A 13,001-nucleotide genomic window follows, 5' to 3' on the forward strand; every position below is an offset into this window, starting at 1 on the left:
GTGTGAAACATGAAATAACTCATTAGGATACACTTATTAATGAGAAAAGTAAAATATGAGAATGTTAGCTGAAGTCCTGAATCTCTTACACTAAGAGCTAGTAAAATATGTTACAAATTATCATTCTGCTGTCAAACTTCCAGGTTCTCCAAACAGCTCCTTTCATACTTCAGATCAGTGTTTACACTCTGAGAGACTGTCATGTACCAAAGCTCCTTCCAAGACCTGTTCACTCTCCTCAGATTTTGAATCACCCACACATGCATTCGCTCAGCTCGCTCACCAAGGATGCTATTAATACTCTCACACACAAACACACTATGTCCAGTGGCATATGTACTTTAAAGACAGCTTTTGTGATAAGCTGCATAATTATGACTTCAAACACATCAAAAAGTAAAATAAACAGACTCTTTTTTTTTTCTCAGCTGAACCATTTTATTTCTGATAACTCATTGAAGTAATGTTCAACAGGAGATATTTCTTGTTTAAAATCAAAATTGACCTCATAAAACTGCATGTGGGTGACTGATTTTACTGATTTTATTTTATAAAATATAGGAAAATCTTGAGGAAAGCAGTGGAGAATTAGTATTTATTGGTCATCACAACTAAACCACTCTATTCCAAGGGAAAGCTAGCACTGAAACCTATAAATAAATAAATAAATACAAATAAATACAATAGAGTAAAGATACAAACAATAAACAGTGATTTTCATTATTTTTTTTATTTTTTTCTTTTTCTTTTTTTTTAAGCAGGTCTAGCATAAGTTTTTAGGTACAGAAATTGAATTAAATAATCAAATGTGAAATAGCATTGCATATTGGGCTGTATAAATTAAAGATTATTCTTTATTAAAGTTGTAAAAGCTTTTTAAATGAAGAGCAGTGAGTGATTTCTTTGTTGTTGCTGTTCGATAAATATATAAAGACTGTCACTTTAAGAGAATGCACTGATACAGCAGGCCTACGTTCAGCCGGCTATGTCTGCTGTAGGATACTTACCAAGACGGGCATTTTGACATAATTTTTGTGTGAATTTGTCCATTTAAACACAATACTTCAGAGAGAGCTTAATATTTGTGCACGTTCTGACGTGCCGGTTTGCAAGGTTTGGGTGAGTGCATGCACACATTTTCACACTGCGCGCGAGCTCACGTCCTTTGGCTCTTAAATGTTTAAACTGACAAAGCTTAAATGAGTTTAGTTTAAATACATATTAACGTGTGCTGTTCAGGTCTCATCTGTGCGCATGAGATATCAGCACCCGGATGATGACAGAATAAATGACTGCTCATATTCCAGCATAAGGCATTCAACATTGATCAAGAGTTGAATGGTTTGTCCAGGGAATTTTTTTTTTTTCTCTCATCGCTGTTGTTGTAATGTCTGGGAATCCAGAATGCGCATCCATCAACAGAAACATATGTTAGTTGAACCCAGTTTGTTTTACGTGCTATTTATAGCAAACCATATTACAGATACTTTGTCAGATTTTATTCTTCATTTTTGTCTTTTCTCTATTATTCCACCCTTCATATTACATATACTTTTTTCTATTATTCATCCATTGTCACGTATTGATTTATTTATAATGGTGTTATACATATTATACATATAATCTATGCTATTATAAATCTATTATATCACTTATGTTATTGCACTGTTGTACTTGCTTTTTATATTATTAACTTTACTACAAGTTGTACTACATATACCTTTTAATATTACATATCACTTTTACTATATTTTTACTGTGCACTGTATCAAGTCCATAATATTTTACCACTGTTACTATAAGTTTTACTGGATCCATTAAGACTTATCAGTTAAATGTGTTATTATTTGTTGTGGAGTTTAGGCTATACAGTGCCATCAAAATAAAAATCTGACTACCAGGGTGTCACTTTTTTATTTTGTATTTGCAGGTTGTATTCAATTTTCTAAATGATGGTAAATTATTAGTGTTTAAAGATGTATTATTTCAAATTTCTTACAGTATTTCAAAGGCAGTGTTCTGACCTGAAGCACAAGAAAAACTAAAATGTTGGGGCTGAAGACAGAGAAAGGAATGAAACAACTTAATTTCTTTAAATGTACATTTAAATTACATTCCATGTATATGTCACAGTTATACTACATTAACATTAGAATTGTAAACTGAAAAAAATTAGCCAAGTGTGAGCTTTCACAATTTGTCACAAAAATTAATAATTTTCCAAACCTAACTAAATAACTGGAGGTAAAGTTATTTTTAACTGCATGTAGATCACAAACCTCTGAAATCGGTTGATAAATGTAAACTTTATTGTGTTTTTATCCAGAAAAAAATGCAGCTCCTGTGTTGGCTTCCATTTATTTTTAAGGCAGTTCTGCACTCACAAACATGGTGGACATATTGACATATCACAGCAACGGTTCAAAGCGGCCAAATAGCCGCTTTTCCACTGTCGAGCCATTGCGAGCCAGGGCTTAAAATGGGCCGTGTAGGGCTAATAGCCTCAAACATGTAGCACCGAGGCCAAAATAGCGCTGCGTTTCCACCGTCGGGCCAGAAGCTCCACTGCCCGTCACTAAAACCTGCCCTTTACACGCCTCTCGGGAACAATGTCAGGCAACCCCATAATTTCACCAACAAAGAGAAGTTATCAGAATAAGTCACTGAAATTAGCATGATGATCACAAAACGAACATGATTAAAGCAGCCATTTGTTTGCATGCTTTGTTAAATATTTAAATCCAAAAGCATCAATGTTTTACTATACTAAGTGATACAATGATCATAATGAACTAATTTATCAGGATTGAAAATTAGTCACACAGAAATAAAATGTTATGAACATAGTCTGTTATTCAGTCGAGTATTTTTCTGTTTATTTGAAGTTACAATAGCCTATATATAAATCACATTTAGAAATAATTATCATTTATATATTTTTATAAAAGCTCCTGAACAAAAACCATTATTATATTTTGATGACATATGCTACACGGTGCTAAACTCTTGAGACAAGACTTATGAAAGATAAAATATGTTACTAAATAAATACACGATTTTGATAGAGAATAAGAAGCTGACATCTGATTTCTCCAGTGGTCATATTTATCAGGTATACTGTGGTAATGCCCAGCATGCATAGTCTTTTGCATCGCTTATAAAAATTCTGCCTTGTATGTTGATTATAATCCACATTGGATCAAGTTATTTCAAGCACTGGCTGCTGACTGAAAGTGAGTTTTTAGCTCAACTTTTTGCTCTAGGAAGCACCGATGAGCACGAACAAGCCCCGGAAGTGGAAACACGACTGGCCCTGGCACGCACTAGCACGCCTGCCTTTGACCCGACAGTAGAAACGCAGTGTCTACGTATTTAAGTCTATGGTTGTTCTGCATGATTAATAAACAAACTCCAGCTAGTCAAAATGCAGCAGCTAGAGTTCTTACTAGAACCAGGAAGTACGACCATATTAGCCAGGTTCTGTCAACACTGCACTGGCTCTCTATCAAACATCGTATAGAATTTAAAATCTTTCTTATTACTTATAAAGCCCTGAATGTTTTAGCACCTCAGAATTTGAACGAAATCCCTAATAATGTAGATTTTTGTTATATGCTCTGAGTAGTATTGCACAGTAAGAAAGTTATTTTTTAAGTTATTCAGTTGACACTGAGAGGTAATATTTATAATTTATAATAACTATTTATGATTGATTATTCATATTTCCCTGATTCGTTACATCTACAATGTATCTACACCAGATGTGAGCGGCGCGACAAAGTGCGATGCAACAAAATACTATAGAACACATTATAATCAGTGAAGCTGTCTACGCTGGATGCAGCAAATCCCTGACAGTATGGCGTGGTGAGACAACTGCAGTTGTGTGATAATTCAGATGTATGTGAATTCAGGTTCTGTTGTTGCTCTGTTTTTCTGTATCCTGCGGCGTTTTGTGTGACGTCAACATGCAAATGCAGACACAATGGCTGGACTGTGTTTACATTACACTGAGATCCGTTCACAATGCGTCCTGACTACCTCTAGAACTTGGATAACATTCTGATCAGAAGAGCGTTTACATTTGTCTTTTCAATGTGTATGTGTACAACATCCGGATACAGGTTGCACGTTAATGCCAAGAGGAAATGCAGCCTTTTTTTATATTGTGTTTATCCATGCTGGTAATTTGTGTATTTGGTTTTATTCATTTAATTAACTATTTTACAGACGGTTCACTTGCCTTTATTTACATTTTAAATTTCTTAGGCTAATAGTTTTCATGTATTGTGCATTAAAGAAGTACTTAAAGTGTGCTTTAAGTAATAAATGGAAAGCAAAGTTACACTGATATAAAATATAAATTTTTTATCTGAAAAATTATCTGGGCCCGGTTTCCCGATAACGCTCACTCTTAGCACACTAAGAAGACCTCGAAAGATATATCTTACCAAAGTTGTTTATGTTTCTAAGTGTGTTCCACGAAGTGTCCCTTAGGAAGCTTCTTAGTATGCTGCCTCTTATGTCCGACGTTACAAGAGCGCTGTCCAAAGTGAGGGTGCTGAATTAGTTGGCATCGATTGCTCATGAATCGATTTTCCACTTCACGTGATGGTGCAATAAAGCGTTAAGAAAGACAACGTTCTATGCAAATGAAATATTACTCAAATTATTATAGTAACATTTATTTTAACATATTTTAAGTTATCAGTAGAATATAGACTATAAATTTAATTATCAAATGGTCAGTAATATGTTCACACCATATGTTGTGACGGTTAGACTAACCGGGTATCCCTCGCTAATCATCCACCCTCCTAATCCCGTTGTGCCACTTGTGCCGCTTCTTGACATGGGTTTAACGACTTATAAAAATTATATAATACACTTTTGTACTTTACAATCAGAATTGATTGGCAAGCAGCTGCAGTTACTCATGTTTAATGCGGTATTGATTGCAATTGGTTTATGTTTTTAATAAAAAGCAACCTATCTATAATGAACAAAGAGAGAGAGAGTTAGATACAAAATATGCAGAGGAAGCAACGTAAAAAAGGGCACCAAGCCTCTCGTCAGAGGAAGTTGAAGTTTTGCTGGACCTTGCCATGAGGTCAAATATCACACCCCTATGGTCCAATATAACCTGCACGTTTATGGCCGCGTATCCCTTTCGTGATATGTACGCCTGATCAATCACTGATGGATTGGCGATAGGGATATGTGCATTCCACCAGGATGCAATCCCCGGCATGGCGCAGAAGGGCATGGTGACAGTGTGGACGCACCTCCACACAGAGGTCTTGATTAGGCCTAGCCCTCTCCCACGACCTCGATGAATCTCTCTGTAGCAAAAAAAAAAAGAAAAAAAAAAAAAGAAAGAAAAAAAAAAGTAGCGCTGGGCTTCAGGGCTTAAAGCAAAATTCCGCCACGTTTTCCTGGCAAGCCCAGGTCTGAGAAGGTCCAGCAGCTCCATAATGAGTTGTCTTGGGAGGCAAATTTTTTTTTAATATAGCCACGTCAGGAAAAATGTCAAAATGTCATAAGTTTTGCAGAATAAAAAAATTGACACGGACTAAACGACTCCGCGTTCGGCTCCGTCTTTAATTCAATACAATGACACGTTGGATCGCTGCCATAGTTGGTCGCTTACTGGACACCACCATGCTTTACCCATTTATAGATCTTAGCCATTTAGAGCCAAATTGTTTGGCAGATTTTAATTATCAAAAAATTTATTGTCAATTCGCTTTAATTACAGTATGAAAAAGCCTAGGCTAATTACCACCATATTAGTTCTGATACCACATAAAGTCAACTTCATAAATAGGCCTGTATCCATTGGGAACATAATTTATTATGAGTCTTAAAAAATAACATAAAATAATTGTTGAGCCACAACATTGTCAACATACCATAGTTTGACTTGTACTGTGCCGCGCTGATTTCTAAAGACTGCTGTACAGTAGCATCTTGAGCCCAAACAACGCTAAGAGAGAGCTTACGAATAGTCCAGACCAACCTTACGAAAGTATGACTTACAGAAGAAATACTTAGCGTATGAACGTGTCGGGAATCGTGCCATAAGATTAAGAGAGAGGTTAAAGGGGGGGTGAAATGCTATTTCATGCATACTGAGTTTTTTACACTGTTAAAGAGTTGGATTCCCATGCTATACATGGACAAAGTTTCAAAAATTAAGTTGTACGTTTGAAGGAGTATTTTTGTTCCCAAAATACTCCTTCCGGTTTGTCACAAGTTTCGGAAAGTTTTTTTCGAGTATGGCTCTGTGTGACGTTAGATGGAGCGGAATTTCCTTATATGGGTCCTAGGGCACTTCTGCCGGAAGAGCGCACGCTCCCGTATAGCGAGGCTGAGCACAGACTCACTGATCTGAGCGATTCACTGATCAGAGCAAGAGCGTCGCGAAAAGTCACAAAAGAAGTGTGTTTTTGGTTGCCAGGGCAAGACAACCCTTCACAGATTACCAAAAAAAAAAAAAAACAGCATTAAGGGACCAGTGGATGGAGTTTATTTTTACAGAGCATCAACGGAGTTGTGCAAGTGTTTGTGTTTGACTTGTGGGAGTGACTCAATCTGTTATGATATGTTGGATAATTTGAGCAATATAGGGAAAGCTGTTGATACTATTTAACAGGATATGGATGGAGGGAATGATTCCTAAGGAATGGAAAGAGTCCATAATTGTACCAATTAGGAAACCTGGTAAAGATCCTCACAACCCTAGTTGTGCCTACAGGCCTATAGCATTAACTTCTCAGGTGGGAAAGACTATAGAGAAAATGGTAAATGTTAGGTTGAAATACTGGGTGGAGTCTATGGGGCTACTGCAAAGCTACCAGAGTGGTTTTAGAAGAGGTAGATGTACAATGGACCCTGTATTATGCCTGGAAGATGTTATAAGGAGGGCTCAAGTAAATAGAGAATCAGTGGTGGCAGTTTTCTTTGATATTGAAAGAGCTTATGGCATGATGTGGACAAATGGCCTGCTAATCAGGTTGCAGCAAATGGGGATTAGGGGCAGAATGCTCCAGTGGATAAAAGTTTTTTTGTCCGATAGAAGTCTAAAGCCTCGTTCACACCAAGAATGATAACTATTAAAAGATAACTATAAAGATAACGATATTAGCATCCACACCAGCGAACGATATTGTCTGTGTATTCTAAGCGGATGCACATCTGCTGCTTTAAATTATCTAGCTCATTAAAGCAGGATTGATTCTGATTGGTTGGCTATGTTTTTATTGTTCATCAGAAGAAAAAAATCATTCTGAAAGTGATTCCAATGATATCGTTTCTCTTTGCCTTTATCGTTATGGTTGTGGTGTGGACTCCGCTATTCTTTAATACTGAGAACGATTCTTCGTCATCAGTTAGGAACCTAGGTGTGCTATTTGATCGCAATCTTTCCTTAGAAAGCCACGTTTCTAGCATTTGTAAAACTGCATTTTTCCATCTTAAAAATATATCTTTATTATGGCCTATGCTCTCAATGTCAAATGCAGAAATGTTGATCCATGCATTTATAACCTCAAGGTTAGATTATTGTAATGCTTTATTGGGTGGTTGTTCTGCATGCTTAGTAAACAAACTACAGCTAGTCCAAAATGCAGCAGCAAGAGTTCTTACTAGAACCAGGAAGTATGACCATATTAGCCCGGTCCTGTCAACACTGCACTGGCTCCCTATCAAACGTCGCTGAATGGTTTAGCACCTCAGTATTTGAATGAGCTCCTTTTACATTATAATCCTCTACGTCCGCTACGTTCTCAAAACTCAGGCAATTTGATAATACCTAGAATATCAAAATCAACTGCGGGCTGCAGATCCTTTTCCTATTTGGCGCCTAAACTCTGGAATAACCTACCTAACAGGGAGGCAGACACACTCTTGCAGTTTAAATCTAGATAAAAGACCCATCTCTTTATCCTGGCTTACATATAACATACTAATATGCTTTTAATATTCAAATTTGTTAAAGGACTTTAAGGCTGCATTAACCCTCTGGAGTCGATTAACACGGATACGCGTTTTGAGTCATTTTCTCCTGATAACCCCGAAAAGAACTTAAATTAAATTACACTCTCAGTTTTTATCGTACAGATAAGAGCAATACATCAATCGAATCTGTAAAGGGTCTACTTTTTTTTTGGATACAGACATAATAACAAAAAAACTTAGCCTTTGTCTGTGCTGATCTTCATTTACAAACACGTCATTAAAATGAACTGTAACTCCGTGAATACTCAACGAAGAGACGTGAGAGATATCTATAGAAAGCTTGACATGTCTATTTTTAAACTAAACAAGTGCTGCCAAAAACAGATATTCTGTGATAAAGTAATCCATATGAAAACAACGCAATGTCCGTTTTTCACGTCTCCCTTCATTATATCTAATGTGACCACGCCCCCACGCTGAACGCGCTATTCAGATTCAAACTGAAGCGTGCGGCTTGAATGCGCCCATAACAGAACAAAACGCAGCCAGACTGTTCTTCAAGTTTTTTATTTTACTGTTTGCTTCGCGATGAGAGGAATAAGACATAAATCACCAGAAAAAGATGCAATGTCGTTGAGGATTTTAGAAATGGATTTCCTCAGAAAAAAAAAAAAAGAAGGAAGCACTTTATTCAGCAGAGATCATATACATGAGTAAGTCTCTTTTTATTTATTTATATATTTGTACTAGTTTTCACATAATGTGTAAAAATTTTACTAGTTAGACTTTTTCCAAAGACTTTTTCCAAACTATAATTCCTGACTAAATGTATAATCAAGTGAAACATTATGAAGTTTCAATAACAATATACAATACTATACCATTCAAAAGCTTGATGTAAATAATATAAATGTAACAAATAGATAACTGTAACAAATGTAAATGTAACAAAAAACAATTTATTCCCCCTAAAAACCTGAAAAATATTATCAGCTCTTTTCAACATTAATAATAATGATAATAATAATAACAATAAATGTTTTTTTGTAGAAAATAAGATTGTTAAAAGGATTTCTGAAGCATTGTGTGACTGGAGTAATGATGCCAAAAACTTAGTTTGAAAGTCAGCTTTGATTGTTCTAATAAACTGTTTAACTGCTCTCCCAAGTGGATATTAAATTATGTTGTGGGATCATTAAATATATTGTTAATAAACTACAAACATAAAATTATATACATTTATTTTGTTCTCACATTCTGTCTTGTAACTCTTCCCTCTCAGTGACACAGCTGACTGAGGCTCATTATGCAGCTCATTATGCGGGCCTTTGTGTTTACACGCATATGACCTTTTACCAACTAAAAGTGTCTTAGAAAATTTAAATCAATATATTGTTTTCTGTGAGGTAGTAAACAAGATAGTTTTCACATAATTTAGAAAGAAAAAATCTAGGCTACCAGCTCCAGTCCTCAAAAATCCGGGAAACCAATGTTCTGTATGTTTTGTATGGCCTTAATTCAAGTGATTTAACATTTTTAGTTTTTCCCTAACCATGCATAATTTTTTTTTCTCAAAAATACAATCATGTACATGCATGCATTTCACATATTATTATAGCCCGGTTTGTGCTGATTACAGTGAGATTAGACTTTACCCATTTAGATATTTATAAGAAACAAGATATTTAAAAAGAAAGCACAAATGTCAGGGCATGACAAAACTTCTCCAGGCCCCAAAAATACCCTTAGACTCCAGAGGGTTAATTAAGTAAACCGGAACCCGGGAACACTTCCCATAACACCCTATGTACTTGCTACATCATTAGAAGAATGGCATCTACGCTAATAATTGTCCGTTTCTCTCTTATTCCGAGGTCACCGTAGCCAGCAGATCCAGTCTGTATCCAGATCAGAGGGTCACTGCAGTCACCCGGATCCAGTATGTATCCAGACCAGATGGTGGATCAGCACCTAGAAAGGACCTCTACTGCCCTGAAAGACAGCAGAGACCAGGACATCTAGAGTCCCAGATACAGATCCCCTGTAAAGACCTTGTCTCAGAGGACCACCAGGACAAGACCACAGGAAACAGATGATTCTTCTGCACAATCTGACTTTCAAGACACCAGCCACCATAGTCAAATGTTTACCAGGAGCCAGAGCGCCTGACATCTTGGCAAACTTAAAAGTGCTGGCTAATGCTAAACGTAAATACAGTAGGATTGTTATTCATGCCGGCGCAAATTATGTTCGACTTCGCCAGTAGGAGATCACTAAAAATAACTTTAAAGAGGTGTGTGAACTTGCAAGCACGATGTCAGACACTGTAATATGCTCTGGTCCCCTCCCTGCTTACCGTGGAGACGAGATGCATAGCAGATTGTCATCACTCAATGGCTGGATGTCTAAGTGGTTCCCACAGAATAACATAGGTTTCATAGACAATTGGACGAGCTTTTGGGGCAGACCTGACCTGTTGAAAAGAGATGGTCTTCATCCCTCTTGGGATGGCGCCACTCTTCTCTCTAGAAATATGGCAAATACAGAAGCAATATGGACAAACAAATGATAAAGCTTGGCTTATTGAATATCAGATCCCTTTCTACGAAAACACTTTTTGTAAATAATATGATCACTGATCATAATATAGATGTACTCTGTTTGACAGAAACCTGGCTAAAACCTGATGATTACATTATTTTAAATGAGTCCACCCCCCAAGATTACTGTTACAAACATGAGCCGCATCTAAAAGGCAAAGGTGGAGGTTTTGCTTCAACTTATAACAACATTTTCAGCATTTCTCAGAAAGCAGGCTTCAAGTATAACTCATCTGAAGTAATGGTGCTTCATTTAACATTATCCAGAGAAACAAATGTTAATGATAAATCCTCTGTTATGTTTGTACTGGCTTGTACAGGCCACCAGGGCACCATACAGACTTTATTAAAGAGTTTGCTGATTTTACATCCGAGTTAGTTCTGTTAGAACTAGATTTTAATATCCATGTTGATAATGAAAAAGATGCATTGTGATCAGCATTTATAGACATTCTGAACTCTATTGGTGTTAGACAACACGTTTCAGGACCTACTCACTGTCGAAATCATACTCTAGATTTAATACTGTCACATGGAATTGATGTTGATATTGTTGAAATTATTCAGCCAAGTGATGATATCTCAGATCATTATTTAGTTCTGTGCAAACTTCATATAGCCAAAATTGTAAATTCTACTTCTTGTTACAAGTTGTTTTAAGTTATCTTCCTGATGTATCCAAATTCCTTAGCATATCCAAAACCTCAGAACAACTTGATGATGTAACAGAAACTATGGACTCTCTCTTTTCTAGCACTTTAAATAAAGTTGCTCCTTTACGCTTAAGGAAGATTAAGGAAAAGAGTTTGACACCATGGTATAATGAGCATACTCGCACCCTAAAGACAGCAGTCCGAAAAATGGAGGGCAGCTGGAGGAAAACAAAACTAGAGGTATTTCGTATTGCTTGGCGGGAAAGTAACCTATCCTACAGAAAAGCATTAAAAACTGCTACATCCAATTACTTTTCTTCTCTTTTAGAAGAAACCAAACATAACCCCAGGTATTTATTCAATACAGTGGCTAAATTAACGAAAAATAAAGCCTCAACAAGTGTTGACATTTCCCAACACCACAGCAGCAATGACTTTATGAACTACTTTACTTCTAAAATCGATACTATTAGAGATAAAATTGCAACCATTCAGCCGTCAACTACAGTATCACATCAGACAGTGCACTATAGACCCCCTGAGGAACAGTTCCACTCATTCTCTACTATAGGAGAGGAAGAATTGTATAAACTTGTTAAATCATCTAAACCAACAACATGTATGTTAGACCCTATACCATCTAAGCTCATAAAAGAGGTGCTTCCAGAAGTCATAGATCCTCTTCTGACTATTATTAATTCCTCATTGTCATAAGGATATGTCCCCAAAACCTTCAAACTGGCTGTTATTAAGCCTCTCATAAAAAAAACACAACTTGACCCCAAATAACTAGTTAATTATAGACCAATCTCGAATCTCCCTTTTCTGTCCAAGATACTAGAAAAGGTGGTATTGTCACAATTATATTCCTTCTTAGAGAAAAATGGTATATGTGAAGATTTCCAGTCAGGATTTAGACCGTATCATAGTACTGAGACTGCTCTCCTTATAGTTACAAATGATCTGCTCTTATCATCTGACAAATTAGTTTTATTGGATCTTAGTGCTGCATTTGACACAATTGACCACAACATTATTTTGCATAGACTTGAACACTTTGTTAGCATCAGTGGAAGTGCATTAGCATGGTTTAAATCATACTTATATGACCGCTATCAGTTCGTAGCAGTGAATGAAGATGTATCATTACATCTTGGGAGATATTATCAGGAAACATGGTGTTAGCTTTCACTGTTATGCTGATGATACTCAGCTCTATATTTCTTCACGGCCCGGTGAAACACACTAATTTGAAAAACTAATGGAATGCATAGTCGATATAAAAAAAACTGGATGACGAGTAATTTCGTACTGCTAAATTCTGAAAAAAAAAAACAGAGGTGTTAATTATAGGACCTAAAAACCAAGCTTGTAATAACCTAGAACACTGTCTAAGACTTGATGGTTGCTCAATTCTTCGTCATCAGTTAGGAACCTAGGTGTGGTATTTGATCGCAATCTTTCCTTAGAAAGCCATGTTTCTAGCATTTGTAAAACTGCATTTTTCCATCTCAAAAATATATCTAAATTACGGCCTAATTTAGGCCTTAATCCATGCATTTATGACCTCAAGGTTAGATTATTGTAATGCTTTATTGGGTGGTTGTTCTGCACGCTTAGTAAACAAACTACAGCTAGTCTGGTATCCAGACCAGATGGTGGATCAGCACCTAGAAAGGACCTCTACAGCCCTGAAAGACAGCGGAGACCAGGACAACTAAAGCCCCAGAAACAGATCCCCTGTAAAGACCTTGTCTCAGAGGAGCACCAGGACAAGACCACAGGAAAC

General features: G+C 36.5%; 1 protein-coding gene across 2 annotated transcripts in view; it reads right to left on the minus strand.

The window, feature by feature from the left end:
* Positions 1-13,001, minus strand: part of kif6 (kinesin family member 6) — a 304,965-nt gene that overhangs the window by 248,929 nt on the left and 43,035 nt on the right. The gene's annotated exons all lie outside the window — the stretch shown is intronic.

Source organism: Carassius auratus, chromosome 42, assembly GCF_003368295.1.
Source record: "Carassius auratus strain Wakin chromosome 42, ASM336829v1, whole genome shotgun sequence".
NCBI classification, from domain to species: domain Eukaryota; kingdom Metazoa; phylum Chordata; class Actinopteri; order Cypriniformes; family Cyprinidae; genus Carassius; species Carassius auratus.